Below are 19,127 nucleotides of genomic sequence, written 5' to 3'. Positions count from 1 at the left end.
TGGTCATCTATTGTGCGAGCTGTTGCTCACCTAATTCATATCGCTCACTGCTTTGCTAAAGACACATCAGAGTGTCATGGCTGGCATATCTGTAAAGAACACCCTACTGTCGCAGACATCGAACATGCTGAAGAAGTCATTACCCGTTGTGTGCAACAAGAAGTATACAGTCAGGAGATTGACAATATTACAAAGGGTATCAATCTTTCCAAGAGCAGTGCACTCTTTGAACTGAATCCAGTGCTTGATCATCACAAATTGCTGAGAGTGGGCGGCCGTATAGTGAGATCTGATCTAAGTAGCAAGGAACAAAATCCTGTCATTATACCAGGTCGGCATCATATTGCTACACTATTGGTCCGACACCATCATGAAAGAGTGCAGCACCAAGGCAGACAGTTTACGGAAGGTGCCATCAGGTCAGCCGGCTTGTGGATCGTAGGGATGAAGAGATGCATCTCCTCCGTGCTCCATAAATGTGTCAAGTGTCATAAGTTAAGAGGAAGACACCATCAACAACAAATGGCAAATCTCCCAGCAGACCGGCTAAGTACGGAACCGCCCTTTACACATGTTGGGGTGGATGTCTTTGGCCCATGGTCAGTTGTTACACGAAGGACCCGTGGTGGAGTCGCAAACAGCAAACGGTGGGCTGTGCTGTTTACATGTCTCAGCATCCGAGCAGTACACATTGAAGTGATTGAGTCTATGGATTCTTCTTGCTTCATCAATGCCCTCCGAAGATTCTTCTCTATCCGAGGACCCGTCAAGCAACTGAGGTCTGACTGCGGCACTAACTTCGTGGGAGCCAGCAAAGAACTGCAGTTAGACAATTTCTTGTCTAACAATGGGTGCACATGGGTGTTTAACCCTCACATGGGAGGATCATGGGAACGCATGATTGGAATTGCACGCAAAATCCTTGACTCCATGTTGCTGGATCACAAGTCTTTGCTTACTCATGAGATCTTGGTCACCTTTCTTGCAGAGGTGTCCGCCATAATCAATGCAAGGCCACTAGTCCCAGTATCCTCGGACCCTGATTCCCCAGTTATTCTTACCCCAGCTACGCTTCTTACCCAGAAGATCGGGACTGCTGCAATCCCTCCGGGAATCTTTGACCACAGCGACATTTACCGACGCCAATGGAAACAGGTACAATACCTGTCCAACGTGTTCTGGCACCGCTGGAAGACAGAGTATTTGCACATACTTCAAAGCCGTCACAAATGGCAGACGTCGAGACCTAACCTCCAGGAAGGTGACCTTGTTCTTCTAAAGGATAAGGAAGCCCATCGCAATGAATGGCCAATGGGTCTTGTTACCAAGGTTATGCCTAGTGATGATGGAAAGACTCGAAAGGTAGAGGTCAAGGTGACCAAAGGAGGCTCAGTGCGAGTTTTCTTCCGCCCAATCACTGAACTAGTGCTTCTTCTTCCAAAGAAAGAAGGCACATAAAGGACACAGCCCCCAGCTGGCTGCTAGCTGTGTTATATTTGGAACACCTTACCATTTGGAATATACAGTGGGTTGGTGGAAGTGTTGGCAAGTTGCGGCTTCCCCAATCCGAAGATGGGTTTTTTACTTGGAACTTGTACAAGCGGATACCTACTGTTGCGGACTATCGGCAACAGACTTGGACTATAACTATTGTCATTGTTTGCATGTTCTTTTTGTCTTTCAGGTTCCAGGATCCACTACTGGACATTATTCAAGGACATTCTTTCAAGTTTGATTTTATTGTGAAATCTAAAGATTTCAGACGGGGAGTGTCATGTCCCTCGACTTAGGTTTCTATTCACTGTCATGTTATGTTATATGCTCCTATTGCAGTTGCTTTGCTTTATTTAGTTTGTCCCTGCTTTCTCCCTGTAGCTAGGCTCTGAGGTAATAGCTCCTCCCTTCTTTCTGTGCCTAGTTGTCTTTCCTCATGGTTCCCATACTGTGTAGTCATCTCCTGCTCAACTCTGGCAATATCATCTTTTCACCTGCTGGTTTGTGTACCTTACAAGTATTTCAGCCTGAAAATAAACTTCTCTGGAAACTTCCCACGTGCCTCTTCAGCTGAGTTGACGCTATCTGACAGTGTCTTGGTGTAAGTACCGGTTCAATACAGACATATACAGTGAGATTGTCTCAAGGGCCCTACAACTTACAGCCTGGTCATGGAGTCAGAATAGTATATGTGTATATATATATATATATATATATATATATATATATATATATATATATATATATATATATATATATAATGTGTATGTATAAAACATATAATGTATTATGAGCCAGGGCTGTAACAAGAACAGCCCTGGTCATGAATGCGGTTGGAAGCAGAGCAGGACAATTAGTATTGCCCTCCTTTGTTAGGAAACCATGGAGACAAGGGATAGTTATCCCCTGTCTCCATTTCAAGTCTCCCGCGCGCACGGACTGTCTCGTGCGGGCGCTCATGAGTCGGCTGGTGATACATTATCACCATGCCGACCCATGCTAGCCAGGGGCAAGCGCCACATCCCCCGCTGCGAGCGTACCGACAGGGTTAAATAGCCCTGCGTCGGTATGCTCAGGAGCCGAAGCTAGCTGGAGCTAGCTGAAGAAGATGACCTCACCACCACCTGGGACCTGCCTCCCACACCACCAGGAACTGGCTCACCTCCCGTCCTGTCTCTCTGCTGTCTCCTGCTATGGCTCCACAAGTATCAAGTGTAGCAATAGCTACACTTAACCCTGTCTCTCCCTGTCTCCTGCTGTAACCCTTGCTCCCCCTGAGTACTGTCCCAGAGTCTGAGTTAACCCTTGCTGTCCCTGAGTTAACCCTTGCTGTCCCTGAGTTAACCCTTGCTGTCCCTGAGTTAACCCTTGCTGTCCCTGAGTTAACCCTTGCTGTCCCTGAGTTAACCCTTGCTGTCCCTGAGTTAACCCTTGCTGTCCCTGAGTTAACCCTTGCTGTCCCTGAGTTAACCCTTGCTGTCCCTGAGTTAACCCTTGCTGTCCCTGAGTTAACCCTTGCTGTCCCTGAGTTAACCCTTGCTGTCCCTGAGTTAACCCTTGCTGTCCCTGAGTTAACCCTTGCTGTCCCTGAGTTAACCCTTGCTGTCCCTGAGTTAACCCTTGCTGTCCCTGAGTTAACCCTTGCTGTCCCAGAGTCCCTGAGTTAACCCTTGCTGTCCCAGAGTCCCTGAGTTAACCCTTGCTGTCCCAGAGTCCCTGAGTTAACCCTTGCTGTCCCAGAGTCCCTGAGTTAACCCTTGCTGTCCCAGAGTCCCTGAGTTAACCCTTGCTGTCCCAGAGTCCCTGAGTTAACCCTTGCTGTCCCAGAGTCCCTGAGTTAACCCTTGCTGTCCCAGAGTCCCTGAGTTAACCCTTGCTGTCCCAGAGTCCCTGAGTTAACCCTTGCTGTCCCAGAGTCCCTGAGTTAACCCTTGCTGTCCCAGAGTCCCTGAGTTAACCCTTGCTGTCCCAGAGTCCCTGAGTTAACCCTTGCTGTCCCAGAGTCCCTGAGTTAACCCTTGCTGTCCCAGAGTCCCTGAGTTAACCCTTGCTGTCCCAGAGTCCCTGAGTTAACCCTTGCTGTCCCAGAGTCCCTGAGTTAACCCTTGCTGTCCCAGAGTCCCTGAGTTAACCCTTGCTGTCCCAGAGTCCCTGAGTTAACCCTTGCTGTCCCAGAGTCCCTGAGTTAACCCTTGCTGTCCCAGAGTCCCTGAGTTAACCCTTGCTGTCCCAGAGTCCCTGAGTTAACCCTTGCTGTCCCAGAGTCCCTGAGTTAACCCTTGCTGTCCCAGAGTCCCTGAGTTAACCCTTGCTGTCCCAGAGTCCCTGAGTTAACCCTTGCTGTCCCAGAGTCCCTGAGTTAACCCTTGCTGTCCCAGAGTCCCTGAGTTAACCCTTGCTGTCCCAGAGTCCCTGAGTTAACCCTTGCTGTCCCAGAGTCCCTGAGTTAACCCTTGCTGTCCCAGAGTCCCTGAGTTAACCCTTGCTGTCCCAGAGTCCCTGAGTTAACACTTGCCGTCCCAGAGTCCCTGAGTTAACCCTTGCCGTCCCAGAGTCCCTGAGTTAACACTTGCTCTCTGTTTCACACAGTAACCCATTCCACTTGTTCCTCCTTATCCCGTATTAACCCTTAGTGTATAGGGAAAGTTAGATTAGGAGGGAATGGGATAGAGAGAGTGTGAGAATCACAAGTAACTTATGTGTATTGTGTTGTAACGTAACTGTATTCTGTGTATGTTTAGGTAAGTGGGTGGCGGTATAATTAGGATTGTGATACCGTGTTTATACTGTACTGTGATTAGTTACTGTATTATATATATATGAGAGTGATTACTGTATGTTAATAAATATTACCTTTATTTACTATACGGTCTTATTCCCTTGAGTAGCCGCTAAAGCAATTAGATCAACGTTCGTATAAGGAAAAGGAAGGGGAACTAGGCATAACCCTAGTGACCCTGATTATAAAGGCGGTAGTAATAGTGGGTGCCACTAACCAGTTAATCCCGCTATTACCCCACCCCCTTTAACATTGGCGAGCCAGCCCATACTGCTTTCAATTTATTTCTGTCTTTTGTACAATAAAATTGTGTTAAAACGTGAACTGCAGATAAGCAGCGAGGCGTGGACAGGTAACGTACGTACACGGTGTAGTGTTGGGTTATACTTTGCGCCTAGACCTTTTTGAAGTTCAGACGAGTAACACAGTTTTATTTAAGGCTTGATACAGGATATAATTGATCAGCGAACCTATTGTTTTTTGTTTTATTTTCTGAGGTATTAACGTCTTTTATTTTGCTTTGCGGCATGCTGCTCTACGGCGACGAATCGTCGGGCGAACGAGCAACTTATACAAAAGAGTTTGCAGAAGTATCAACGTCGGTGTTCTTCCTGTGAAGTCCAGCTGATCGGGAAAAGGCGTTCCGGAAGAAAAGGACCTTTTTCAAAACAGCGGGTGACAAGGAGGACAACGCAGACGGAGATGACTTCTGGAACAGTGAGTATGGACTTCTCCACACTTAAACACCTCGCCAAAAAAAGTAAATTTAATCCAGTAACACCCACGACATACCAGTCAGCAGGAATGCTGTGGTCCACTCTGCTGGACGAGGCTTATACACATGATAAGTTGCGTATTCGCAAGAGGAGTGTTCTTAACAAAACCTCCAAACGTCTCCACATGCTCGCTAAATTAATCTGTGTGTATGAGGAGACGTGTAAGCCTGATCACTCAGAAATGAAGGGTGATTCCCCAAATCTTCACTCCCAGTGTTGTGCCAACAATGTGAAGCAGGTTTGTGATTTGCAGACACAACTGGCAGAGAATGCCCAATGTAGAGATCAGCAAATTTACATGCTGGAATCGCAGGTGATAGATTTGAGAAATCATGGTGATGATATTGATGCACAGCTGACTGGGTCTTATGCTGTAATCAATGCATTTAAAGAGGCTCTGTCACCAGATTTTGCAACCCTTATCTCCTATTGCAGCAGATCGGCGCTGCAATGTAGATAACAGTAACGTTTTGTTTTTTAAAAACGAGAATTTCTGGCCAAGTTATGACCATTTTTATAGTTATGCAAATGAGGCTTTCTAAAGTACAACTGGGCGTGTTTAACGTTAAAGTACAACTGGGCGTGTATTATGTATGTACATCTGGGCGTTTTTACTTGTTTTACTAGCTGGGCGTTGTGAATAGAAGTGTATGATGCTGACGAATCGGCATCATCCACTTCTCTTCACAACGCCCAGCTTCTGGCAGTACACAGACACACAGCGTGCAGGCAGAGGCGTAACAGTACAGACAGGCCTCGTACCACCTCTTCCCACGATCAGATATTAAGATAAATGGATATTAAGATAAGTGGATCTTTCTCAGGGCCCCACATCAGGACACGGCGCTGACAAGGTCCTGGTGCCGGGCAGCGTCTGGTCCTTATACTGGACAATCTTACTCCAGCAAAGACTAAAGCTAAGAATGGCACATGAAACCAGTCTTCATAAATCTGCCCCAAAGTGTTATGCTCTGTCAATGAGGCTTATGTCTCCAGCACTCTGGTATGACTATGAGGACAAGCAGAGCCGTCAGTCAACTGCAGAGGGAGGGAAGCGGTTGGAGCGTAAGATGGCGTACACTTACTGGTTTGGCAGACCATGGAAAGCTAATTTACTTACAGCGCACGGCAGAATAAAACTTTTTTTTTTTTTTTTTACATTGGTATGCTACTACTACTTTACTCAATTTCTTACTCAGATTCTTGTGTCTGCCAAATGCTGCCAACTGAGCCGCCGGACTGCATTTAGCGTTAAGCTGGAAAAATACACGTGGAGTAAACTCACAAATCTCCGGTAAGTTTAAACCAAATGGTATTGTTCTAGTAGCGGAGTAGCGTTCTCGTAGCGGAGTAGCGTTCTAGTAGCGGAGTAGCGTTCTAGTAGCGGAGTAGCGTTCTAGTAGCGGAGTATTATTATAGTAATGTAGTATTGCTATAGTAGTTTAAATAACGAATTGATTAACAATAATTTTGTATTGTATCAAATTTGAAAGTAATGCAGCCCGTCAACTTCACATTTTTTCTATGTGCGGCCCATTTATCTGGCCGTGTTGCAGACCCCTGATCTAGATGGACTATAGTGTAGTTTTTAAGGCCTAGTTCACATTGTGCTTTTGACTTCCATCGGTGGTATACGCCAGGAAGACTCCTGGCATATACCTCCAACAGAAGGCTGCGACGTATCCCAATGTATAGGCATATAGTGGTATAGGTCACCAGAATTCCTAGGGCAGAGCGCTAGTTGAAGCGCTGTGTCGGGGAGCTCCTGACATCACCATTCATGTATAGATATATTAGGAGCTACGAAGAGGGAGTTCCCGGCCAGAGCGTCGCAAGCACTCAGGCCCTAGGAAAGCCCTTGCTGTAACTGTCCACAAATAGACAGTGATGTCAGGAGCTTTCCAAGGGCCAAAGTCTCTAGCCGGGGACTCCAACATTGGGAAGCTCCTGACATCACTGTACATATATGGACAATGATGTAGGGAGCATCCTCACATATATGTTTAACATACCTGTGACGAATACCATACAGTGGCATCCATAACCCATAGGTTACAATATTACAAAATATATACCGTGCAGTACATGTTTTATTTTTGCGTGATCCTTCAGGATAGAACAGGTTAGTCTACTACGTTATTACATTTAAAAAAAACAAAACATACTGACATATACTCATCTGACAGAGACCAAAAGGATACTATTTTGTTTTCCATCGTGCTAATGGAGCCCATGCTTAGCATGTACATTGGGAGCTTTCCCGACGTACGCACTAAACGTAGGGCAGAAAGGCAATGTGAACTAGGTCTTAGGCCCGGTTTACACCACATGTTTACATCCTATTGAAAGGTACTGATTTTTTTATCTATTTTTCTTTGTCAATTTACCCTTAAAACACGATGCAACAGGACCCAAAAATAATGCAGGCTTTTTTTTCTATCATGTTGAAGAACAGGATCCGGAATGATCCTGTTTTTTATTCAATAGAAGTGAATGGCAACAGGATGCAAAAGAAAAGCCATCGGATTCATGATGCAAAAAGTCGTGACACACGCAGACAGAAGACAGATATCTATGGAAAATTTGATCTGCATGCTGTGCTATTCTTTCCGTCAAAACTGTGGTACCGGCGACGGAGCCTCTGACGGCAGTGTGAACATAGCCTTAAACAGTCAAATGGTGTACAGGCACTACACTATCAAGGGCAGTCTGGGGTTTTCGCAATGGTTTTTATACATAGTTAGAGGATACTCCTAGTAAAGCTGTGGCATGAAGAGATCCGACACAGCAATTTTTGAGTTTCTATTAACATACCACAGTTGTCATAATTGTCATGCAAGTGCCAGGTCAGCTTCTTACCAATAGTCAAAAATGTTCAATCCAGCGGGACCACCACAAAATGTGACGTTAGCATAAAAATAAAGTCATTGTTACATCCTCCTTTGAATGGCGGATGATACTCAGCACTAAGTGACGGATTAGTTTCCTACTGTCAGAAAAATGATTGATGACTGCCGGGGAGAGGAGACCCTGCTGAGTGATTCTCACATGTCACTTAATTGCTACGGGATCGCCCTTCTTTAATCGTTCCATTGTTTAATTAGCACCCAGGACCCAGAATACAAAGTCTCACAATTGTACAGGACTTAGGCTACATTTGGACGAATGTAGCCAACCTCAGATGTGAAACCCGTGCGGGACGTGTTATCACGCATCCCCCATAGACATGTCCTATTTTTTCATGGACGCTTCAGACGCTCCTTTGAAACAACGGGAGTCTGAATGGCCCCATTGAAGTACACGAGTCCATGTGACGGCCATTACTTTAATGGCCGTCACACGGACTACATATACGCTCGTCTGAATGAGCCCTAACAAATTATTGTACGCGGAGATTCATTCAGCAGCTAATGCTTTAACTATCCAACGCTGCGTGACCCACTAAATCTACATACTACTGGGGGAATCATGCAATATAAACTTCTACCATTTATTAACCAAATTGTTGTGGCTGTGCAAAAATACTTATAAGGCTTCATTCAGACAGGTATATTGTACCACATTTTAACAGTCCGCATTTCAAATGTAACACCCGGAGCCCCAGCGAGTCTACTGAGCTGAACTTACAGCATCATAGATCCGGATGTGACCATTTGAATGAGGCCTAAAGCAGGAGAAACATTGAAAAGTAACTTTGAATTTAACAATATTTTACATTTTAAATCAACATAATAAGTGGCGTATTTTTACAACCACTTTGTTTAATTGTTTTACGATTGTAAGTTCTTTATATTAAGTTCTCTATTCAAATAGCGGATTAAAAAATAAATAAAAGTCTACCGGTGACAAGACCGCTGCTTAGTTTTTGTTACGGTTGATAAACAAATGACGCAGTTTTGCCGCGATTCCAGACATCAAAGAAAGATTCACAACACAAATTACTTATGTAACCCTTAGGCCGCATTCACATTTTGCAGATTTCGGCAGTATTTTGCATCAGTATTTTAATGTTGTAATCAGTAGTGGATGCAAAGACGTGAAGAAATACCACAGTCAAATGTGGCATATTTGCCTTGTATTTCGACAGCGCAAAAACACACTTTGGAAAACTTTACAATGTAAGCCTACGGGAAAAATATTCCACAATGCAAGAAATTGTGGCAATTTTTTTCCCATTGTACAGTTTAACCCAGGATATTTTTAAGCTATGGAAATAAATGACAATTACGCCACGTGTGACTGCACCCTTAATCTTTCTATTATATTCAGTCCCGTTTTGGTTGCAAAATCCTTATACAAAATACTGACCAAATCTACAATGTGTGAATGAGGCCCAAGGGCTTGTCCACACGTAGCGGAATTGCAGCAGAATACAGAAGCAGCAAAGCGGGTGAGATTTAACAAATCCCATCCACACGCTGCGTAAAAATTCTCACCAGAATTGCTGCGTTTTTCAGAGACTATATCACCATCTCCCATCAATGAGGAAAAACGTAGCAAAATACGAAAAGTTTTCTGCAGTAAAAAACGCAGGAAAAACTGTGCGTTTTGTCCGCAGCGGAAAGTCTTCTATTTTAAACGGAATTGCTGCAGAAACTTTCTGCAGCAATTCAGTTTCGTGTGACAAGCCCTTACAGTCATCTAGGCTCCCACAATGTACTGTGGTTTGGGGAGTGAAAAGTAGCAGAATTAACTCTTTAGATTGGACTCGAATAAAGAAGAAAACATTGGTGGAGATTTATTAAATTCTGTCCTAAATGAACATAAAACCAGAGCAGACTGGCAGGAACTGCAATGCTGTATGATGAGTTTGGTGCATCTTGCTAGAGAAGTATGGCACTTTCCTCTTCCTTAGGCCTTATTCACACGAGCGTATTTCACGTCCGTGTTACGCGCATTAAAACCACGGACGTCACACGGAACCTATGCACTTCAATGGGGCCATACAGACATTCCGTGTTTTTCACGCAGCGTGTGTCCGCTGTGTGAAACTCCCTGCATGTCCTATAGTTGTGCGTTTTTTGCGCATCACGGACCCATTGAAGTCAATGGGTGTGTGAAAATCACGGACAGCACACGGACGCACATCCGTGTGCTGTCCGTGATTCACGCAACAGTCGCTAAAGAAACGATGAGAAAAAGAAAACCACCTGCTTAAGTTTATTTTGCTGACGTAAAAAACGTGTGACATACAGAGGCCATACGTGCGTAAAAGACACGCACGTACACTGATGTCACACGGAACTGAAACGCAGGAAAAACGCGTTTCTTAAACGCGCAAAACGGACATGTTCGTGTCAATAAGGCTTTACGCTACGGGTTGGCCGACATACTTTACATCAATATTTTGTACCAAAAAGACGGTACATGGCATCCCATGTTATACTTTTCAAAACATCAAAAAGAATCTAAAATACACAAGTACGCCCCTTTTTTGGTGCAATTTGTGAGAGAATTCTGGCGGATTTTGATTTCTCACAGAGCGTAACCCAGTGTACGATAGGAACAGCAAAAAATTTACAAACTTATTTGATATTTACTGAAAATATTTTCAATTAACTATGTTTGCTAAAATGATCAATAGCTGTATAAATAGAAAGGTATAACTAAACTAAAATAATTACTAAATCAGGTAAAACAGATAGGGTGGAGGGGTGATAGCTGACAAACTAGGACACCTCAGGAGGTCAATATGGTTGGGGGGTCTCCATAATAAGGTAGGTTCAATGGGAGAGGTCTAAAAACATCTTAGGGCCCTTTTACAGGGGGCAATTATCGAGAAAACGAGCGTTCACAGGACGCTCGTTCCGATCATCGGCTGATCGTAACGTTTCAGCAGCCTAAAATATTATCGTTGTCGGCAGCAGATCTCCTTGTGTAAACATAATAGAAATCTATGGGGACGAGCGATCGTAGTAGAAAGCGATCGTCCCCATACATAGCTCCTTGTGAAAGGAGCAAACGAGCGCCAGTCAACGGGCGGTCTCATTGATCAGCGCTGGTTACGGCCAGTGTAAAAGGACCCTTAGAAAGTTTAAAAAAAAAGAAAAATAAACATTACCACCAATTCAAAAGCCAAACAGCAGGTTGGAGTCAAAGGAACAAATGATGCACTATGGTCAAGGACAGGAGAAATCTTACACCTTGTACAAGTCTGACTCTTAGCAGGAGGTTGATGTGAAATCTAACCCAATACTGCCATCTGTGGTTTATGTACGGAGAACCAGTCTAAGGTGGTGGAAAGAAAATCCCTCATCTTCCTAGAGTAATAGAAATTTGGAAGATCAATTTACAAAAGACGGTTTACACTCTTTAAGCTTAAGGCCACCTAAGATAGAGAATTATTATTTACTTGCTAATGATCTCCAGCTTTGATAGATGTCTTTTTAATGGATCGTGAAAACCCAACAACAGTTAGAGAATGGTTTTGGGCAATGATATCCTTTGTATTTGCATATATTGCTCCACGCCTGGATATTTAGATAGGATGTCATAGAAGATCGGCTTCAGTAAATACTCAAGTATGTTCTTCTGGAACTCAGAAGTTCCAGCTTCCACCTCCAATACCAGTGATGGTCAGGAAACAAAAACCTCAAGACCCTATGGGACCTTGCATGGAAATTACCAATTCTTATGAAGGCTTTATTCTAGTGTTCGTTACACAAATCACCGAAAGTTCCTAAGATTAGTTTCTCCAGAACGAAGCTGGTATCAGAGGTGGGAGCGGAAGCACTTGTGTTATAGGAAAATATGGTTTCCTCATGGGGATCTTACTGTTCACGGATATCAATGCTTAGGCTGTGAAACCTGTTTTCATGTAGTGTTGCTGTCACCAGTAATATAGACTGCGATATTTATCAGATAGCTAGTTGGTGGTCTTGGTAGGGCCTTTCAATGATAATAAAATGGTCCAGCACCGAAACACATAGCAGTTGCCAATAAATAGTAACACGTGTTCATGGCTTGTTTCACTCCACGGTACAAAAAGGACTTTGTCTGCACGACCTAGAGCCTGGAGTAAAGGCCCGATTACACTGGCCAATTTTGGCCGGTGCAACAAGCGCCGATCAACGATAGAGCTTGTTGATTGGCGCTAGTTTGCTCCTGTCACAAGGAGCTAAGTATTGGGACGAATGGTCTTTACTCCGATCGCTTGTCCCCATAAATTTCTATTATGTCGGCAATGCGTCTCACTGAGGGAGATGTCCTGCCGACTACCATAATATATCAGGTTTTTTTAAAGCGATACGATCAGTAGATGATCATCTGCGGGACGCTGCCCTGTTTACATAGGGCAATTATTGTCAACGAGCATTCTATGTACACTTGTCTGCCCGATAATTGCCCAGTGTAAGAGGGCCTTAAGTGCCTGAATGACCCAAGCAACTTTCTACTCATAAAGCAAAAGCCCGTTTCTACTTCAATTTACTCCACTCGTTCTACAAGGTTTGTCAGTAGCTACATAGAGGCTTAAGAAGAAGAAATCCTATACCGCAGGCTTTTTTAGGGTGAGCGTAACTATAATCACACTTTATGACCCATATTTTCCACTCTACAGTACTCCTATGTGTTGTCCTAGAAAGCTACATTTTTTTTACTTGTATTGTCTATCCCAGTAATACATGCACCGTGTTCCAAATTATTATGCACATTGGATTTAAGTGTCATAAACATTTAATTATTAGTTTTTCAATTAAACTCATGGATGGTATTGTGTCTTAGGGCTCTTTGGATCATTGTAATCAATCTCAGACACCTGTGATAATTAGTTTGCCAGGTGTGCCCAATCAAAGGAAAACTACTTAAGAAGGATGTTCCACATTATTAAGCAGGCCACAGGTTTCAAGCAATATGGGAAAGAAAAAGGATCTCTCTGCTCCCGAAAAGCGTGAAATAGTGCAATACCTTGGACAAGGTATGAAAACATTGGATATTTCAAGAAAACTTAGGCGTGATCATCGTACTATGAAAAGATTTGTGGCTGATTCAGAACACAGACAGGTTCGTTCAGATAAAGGCATAAAGAGGAAGGTTTCTGCCAGACAAATTAATAGGATTAGGAGAGCAGCTGCTAAAATGCCATTGCAAAGCAGAAAACAGGTAACTGAAGCCGCTGGTGCCTCTGGAGTCCCGCGAACCTCAAGGTGTAGGATTCTCCAGAGGTTTGCAAGTGTGCATAAAGCTATTATTTGGCCACCCCTAAACAATGCTCACAAGCAGAAACGGTTGCAGTGGGCTCAGAAATACATGAAGACTAATTTTCAAACCGTGTTGTTTACTGATGAGTGCCGTGCAACCCTGGATGGTCCAGATGGATGGAGTAGTGGATGGTTGGTGAATGGCCACCATGTCCCAACAAGGCTGCGACGTCAGCAAGGAGGTGGTGGAGTCATGTTTTGGGCTGGAATCATGGGGAGAGAGTTGGTAGGCCCCTTTAGGGTCCCTGACGGTGTGAAAATGACCTCTGCAAAGTATGTAGAGTTTATGACTGACCACATTCTTCCGTGGTACAAAAAGAACCGTGCCTTCCGTAGCAAAATTATCTTCATGCATGACAATGCACCATCTCATGCTGCAAAGAATACCTCTGTGTCATTGGCTGCTATGGGCATAAAAGGAGAGAAACTCATGGTGTGGCCCCCATGTTCCCCTGACCTCAACCCTATTGAGAACCTTTGGAGCATCCTCAAGCAAAATATTTATGAGGGTGGGAGGCAGTTCACATCAAAACAGAAGCTCTGGGAGGCTATTCTGACATCCTGCAAAGATATTCAAGCAGAAACTGTCCAAATACTCACAAATTCAATGGATGCAAGCATTGTGAAGGTGATATCAAAGAAGGGGTCCTATGTTAACATGTAACTTGGCCTGCTAAGTTTTTTTTGATTGAAAGAGCTTTTTATTTCTGTAAATATGACCTCCTGATGCTGCAAATTCAACAAATTACCATTTTAGTTCTCTTTACAACCTTTAAAATGTTTTGATCTCTGTTGTGCATAATAATTTGAAACAGTGCATTTTGAGGTTTTTTACTCCTAAAAAAAAATCTGTTATCGTTAGGAGATTTGTTCAATAAAATTCCCATTATACTCCAACGGTTGATGGCTTGAAGATTATACTGACTGTCATTTGCATCGACTATTTAGGAAAAACAGCGAAAAATAACATTTGCATAATAATTTGGAGCGCGGTGTAATTACCTCCAACATTTTGCCCCCTTATGGGTTTAAAAAGGCAGAACGTAAGCCACGAACAGATCTTCAGAACCAGCTTTAGGCCCTATGCACACGAACGTGCTTTTGCGGCCCCAATTCCCCCGAAAATCCACGGGAGAATTGCGGCCCCATTCATTCCTATGGGGCTATGCTTACGACGTGTTTTTCACAGCCGTGCATGGCCCAGGAGCCCGGACCCCAGAAAGAACGGGCAAGTCTTATTACGACCGTGTTTCGCGGTCCAGGCTCATTGAAAATAATGGCCGAGATTTGCGGGTGGCTGACGGCTGACAGTCCGCTGCCGGCCGACCCGAAAATCACGGCCGTGCACATTGCTACGGTTGTGTGCATGAGGCCTTACTGATTATTTGCGAATTCAACTCTGAAGCAAAAACTTTGGAACCAGTGATACCATAGAGGTGGTTTTTCTAAGTGACACTTTTCGGCTATGTTCACACGTAACGTAAATGAGGCGTATTTTCTATTCTGATTTGTGCGCGGGGGGGGGTGTAAATACGCAGCGTATGACAGTAGCTGCAAAGTGGATGAGATTTAATAAATCTCATCCAAAAGCAGAAGAAACATTCCGGTCAGATATTGATATGCGGTTCAGATTTTTAAATCCCCAGCATGTCAAATTATTGTGTAGAATGGATGCGTATTTTTTGCAAATTTTCCCCAGTTAGTTAAATTGGGAAGTAAAAATTTGCAACAAATGGCAAATGTTGCAGTTTTTGCTGCGGGATAAATGCATTTCTGCAGCAGAAAACGCAACTTGTTAAAAACCAAGCACTTTTTCTTATTTTAAATATCGAATGATAATTTTTTTTATCCCTGCATTTTTTCTCCTCCGTGGCAAAACCGCCAAAAATCTGCACCAAATCAAACACCATTGGTGCAGATTTTCTGTTCAAAATCTGGGTCGAATTTGCAGCAGAAAAATCTGATCCTTGTGAACTCACCCTACACAAGTAGTGGATTTGTTGTGGATTTCTGAAGCAAATTCTGCACGTGTGACGTCCGAGATTTTGCGGCGGATTTCAACTCTCCTACATTTATTTTTCATTTGCGCGCAGAAAATGTTCCGCAGCATGTGGATGAGATATTTTAAATCTCATCCACTTTTTCAGCCCGTAAAATCCGGATGGAAAATCTGCTACATGTGCAGGGGGCCTAAAATAGCTTAAAAAAATGCATACATAGAAATTTGATATCTTACTAAATACACTTTTGTACAAATTCCTCACACTTTTCAAGATCTCTGCTTGCTGTGTATGTAATTCAATAGGAACCTTGTTTACTACCATGGTATAGAATCTGTCCTGGTGATGTAATGATAGACTTGCCTAAAAAGGTGGCTAGTCAAAAATAGACGGTGCATTAATTTAACTCTTTTTACTGTCTATGGCCTTCTGCACACAGGACGGAAATATGGAGGAATTTCCATCTGGAATTTCCGTGCAGAAATTCCACAGCGTATGACAGTAGCTGCCAAGTGTAGGAGATTTGAACAAATCTTATCCACACACTGCGGGGGAAAAAATTCAGTAAACACATGCAGAAATTGACCTGTGGCACGAATTCTCAATTTGCAGCATGTCAGGGGGCCTTATGATCTTGTGATACAGACCAATTATTGTTTTGTGTGATAGGAGCAAACGAGCGCCTATCAACGAGCTGTTTTGTTGATCAGCGCTCATTTACACAGCCCACGTCGGGCCGTCTAAAAGTACCGTAAAGGGGTTTACCAGCTTCTGACAACTGATGACCTATCCACCGGATAGGTCATCAGTACATGATCTGTGGGGGTCCGACACCTGGGCCCCGCACAGATCAGCTGATCCAGTGCCTCCGCGCACCGGACGTATAAGCCGGAAGCAGTTAGCTCCGGCCACGGAATAGCGGCCGAGCTGCAGGACTGTTCAAGTGAATAGGAGCAGACCTGCAGTTTTGCGGCACGGCCACTATTCTAGGTACGGAGCCAACTGCTTCTGGGCTCCGTCCATAGCATTATGTGAGACAACATCCGGTGCCCGCAGGCCACCGGAGCAGCTTGATTGCGGGGTCCGGGTGTCGGACCCGCACCGATGACATACTGATGACCTATCCGGTGGATAGGTCATCAGTTGTCAGAAGGTGGACAACCCCTTTAAGAGGAATGCTCTCTGGAGTGCCACGGCCCCTTCAATGTCTATCCAGAGACCGTGCCTCCTCCATATGTACAGCAGTGCCTAGTAAGGACCCATAGGGCTCATTCAGACAAGCGTATATGTAGTCCGTGTGAAAGCCGTTAAAACAGCAGCCGTCACACGGACTCATGTACTTCAATGGGGCAATTCACATGACCGTTGTTTCAAAGGAGTGTGTGAAGGGTTTGTGAAAAAATAGGTCAAGACCTATTTTACTGCGGGTTACGCATCCCTCCATAGACTGGGGGATCCGTGACAACGCGTCCTGCAAGGTTCCACCTTGGACGTGAAAAACTGCAGTTTTTCACGTCCCAGGTTAGCTACGGCCGTGTGAATTTAGCCTTAGCCCCATTCACTTGTATGGAAATAAATGGCAGTACTAGGCACAGTCGCACATACTGTACAGGCGAGCCACTGTGCCATGCGAAACGGTTTGTTCTGCGGATCGGTGTAGGTCAAACGCCATCCGCTTTAACATTATAGGCCAATTTTAAGAATAGTCTATAAACCTTTATTTTCCTGGAAAACTCCTTTAAAGAGAAACTACGGGCAAATTTTCACAATTTGTGAAAAGGACCTACTAGACAGCAAGGTGAATGGGCTGGAATTCTGGAAAAAAGATTTGTTAAAAAATTGGATAATGTAACTGAGGAAGCAGTATATACGGATCACCTGCAGGGACAACACGCTGACAATGCCACATCAATATTAAACGACCCTGCAGGCAACTGTTGTAGAGAGGAAAAACAACAGATCTCTCTTTTGCTACAGCGTCCTCAGGGGAAACAGCAGGACCAGCCCTTGTGATAAGGTGATTATTTCATTAAGCCTTTAGAAGTGGTGGATGGCCCTGCTTATCAGGCCTCATTACCATAATGAACCAACCTGGGAGAAGAACAGCTGCTTTCTGAGATTTAATTGTAGCATTAATTGCTCTGTAATGTAAAATCAGCAACAAAGTACAGTACAATGCATGCGGATGGAAGAGAGGGGGGGGGGGATAGTTTGGTATCCATAAAATGATGTCCCATCTTTTCTGAATATAAGCAATTGTAAAGTCTTCTTATACTTTTCACATTTTTCTTTTTGCATTTACTTTTGCCTGGAAACCATCAAAAAAAATTTGGGCCAATTTCTCTTTTGCTTTGTACTAGGAGCTCCTACTTTGGATGATGGTTCGTGGATTCTGGATCTGATGGACGCCCTGAACATTAGTGAATAAATACCGAAATGCATGTCATCTGGGATGTTTCTGCTCAGAAGTGGATAACAAATTTTTGGGTCTTTTTTGTGTATATGTATTTGTGTATATATAATCTTAAGGATTCAATAATACCAGCAGCCAAAAGTCCACATCAGGGAAGACATGAAGAGTGCGCTCTATATAAAGGAAACGGTCAAGAATGAGCCCATCATAGGTTCAGAGGATCTCCCTGAGCCAATCAGCTTGCTGTCCCCATCCTCAGAATGACACGATTATGCAAAGTACTAAACAAAGACACACAAGAATAATGGCTCTGTAAACAGATGCTTGTCGATGGTTTCCTTCAAATGAATGGCACAGTAGAAAACAGTTTCCAATTCAAGAAAGAGGTAAAACAAAACAAAATTTCCGATGAACATTTCAGCTATGCATGCCCCCCCCCCCCCCCCCATGTCGAAAATCGAAAAAAATGTCTAATATACTACGTTGTATGGCCGAGCAGTCCAATCACTGCCACGGGGTGTTAGGTCAGGAGGTGAATTTTAATGGTATGTGTATTACAATCTGCATTCTCCAATATGATGCACACTTGTTGGGGAATGTGGCGCAAGCTACTGAGCAATGCCAGGTTGTACTTGGCGTTTTTCATTGCCACCTCCCGCTTTAGAAACAGGCGGTAAAACTTAGTAAATCAACGTACTTCATGCAACTGGGAGGTATCATGACTAACCACCATCAAATGTGGCTCCCTGGGATCCCAACGCTCAAGTACTCTACACTTTATTAGCACAATCCCAGAAAACCCCCTTATCTCTACCTTGCAAACAGATTTCTATCGTGCGGTTATTTGCCGTATTTACCCACAATGCAGTTATCTTCACAGACTACACACACACTCCGGAATTATCAACATTTCCAACAAGGCAAATATTGGCATTATCCAAACATTACATCATAGGTATCAGAGCGGATGAGTTCTAAAGCTTGGAGACAAAAAACATGGTTGACCATTGTAAAAAAAAAGCCACAAGGACTAGAAAATGTGATTCTTAAATGGGTATTCCGGTTACAACAAGTTACCCCCTATTCCTAGGGTAAGGCTACATTCACACGAGCATGACAGATTTACGCGTGTAAAAAACAAGCATAACTCTGGTCCGTGTGCATCAGTGTGCTTTGCGAGTGCCATGTGTTTTTGCACTTTTTTTTCAATAGAATTGATTCGCAAATCACGCACAGCATACGGATGTGCGTCTGTGTGTTGTGGGTGGTTTTCACGCACCCATTGACTTCAATGGGCGCATAGATGCGTGAAAACGCACCAATGTAGGACATGCAGTGAGTTTCACGCAACGTACTCTCGCTGCGTGAAAACTCACGCATGTTTAAACAGTCCCATTGAAATCAATGGGTCTTTGTGCTGTGCTTTCCACGCACAGCACACGGATGAGGTTTAGGCTCGTCTGAATG

The 19,127-nt window shown here is 43.9% G+C and overlaps 1 protein-coding gene and 1 long non-coding RNA gene across 3 annotated transcripts in view; one reads left to right on the top strand and one right to left on the bottom strand.

Annotated features, from left to right (window-relative positions):
• The window catches only part of NR6A1 (nuclear receptor subfamily 6 group A member 1), a 220,898-nt gene that overhangs the window by 195,540 nt on the left and 6,231 nt on the right, over window positions 1-19,127 (bottom strand). The gene's annotated exons all lie outside the window — the stretch shown is intronic.
• On the top strand, window positions 3,936-18,835 carry LOC142658630 (uncharacterized). 2 transcript variants are annotated; one of them, XR_012850136.1, is made up of 3 exons: window positions 3,936-4,990; window positions 6,249-6,343; window positions 17,608-18,835. It is a non-coding gene; the product is annotated as an uncharacterized LOC142658630 (long non-coding RNA). The 2 variants fall into 2 exon arrangements; XR_012850135.1 differs by lacking the exon at window positions 17,608-18,835 and adding an exon at window positions 7,500-8,736.

Source organism: Rhinoderma darwinii, chromosome 8 (genome assembly GCF_050947455.1).
Source record: "Rhinoderma darwinii isolate aRhiDar2 chromosome 8, aRhiDar2.hap1, whole genome shotgun sequence".
In the NCBI taxonomy this organism is placed as follows: Eukaryota; Metazoa; Chordata; class Amphibia; order Anura; family Rhinodermatidae; genus Rhinoderma; species Rhinoderma darwinii.
The sequence above is the reverse complement of the archived record's forward strand: the minus strand, read 5'-3'. Positions and strand labels throughout refer to the sequence as shown.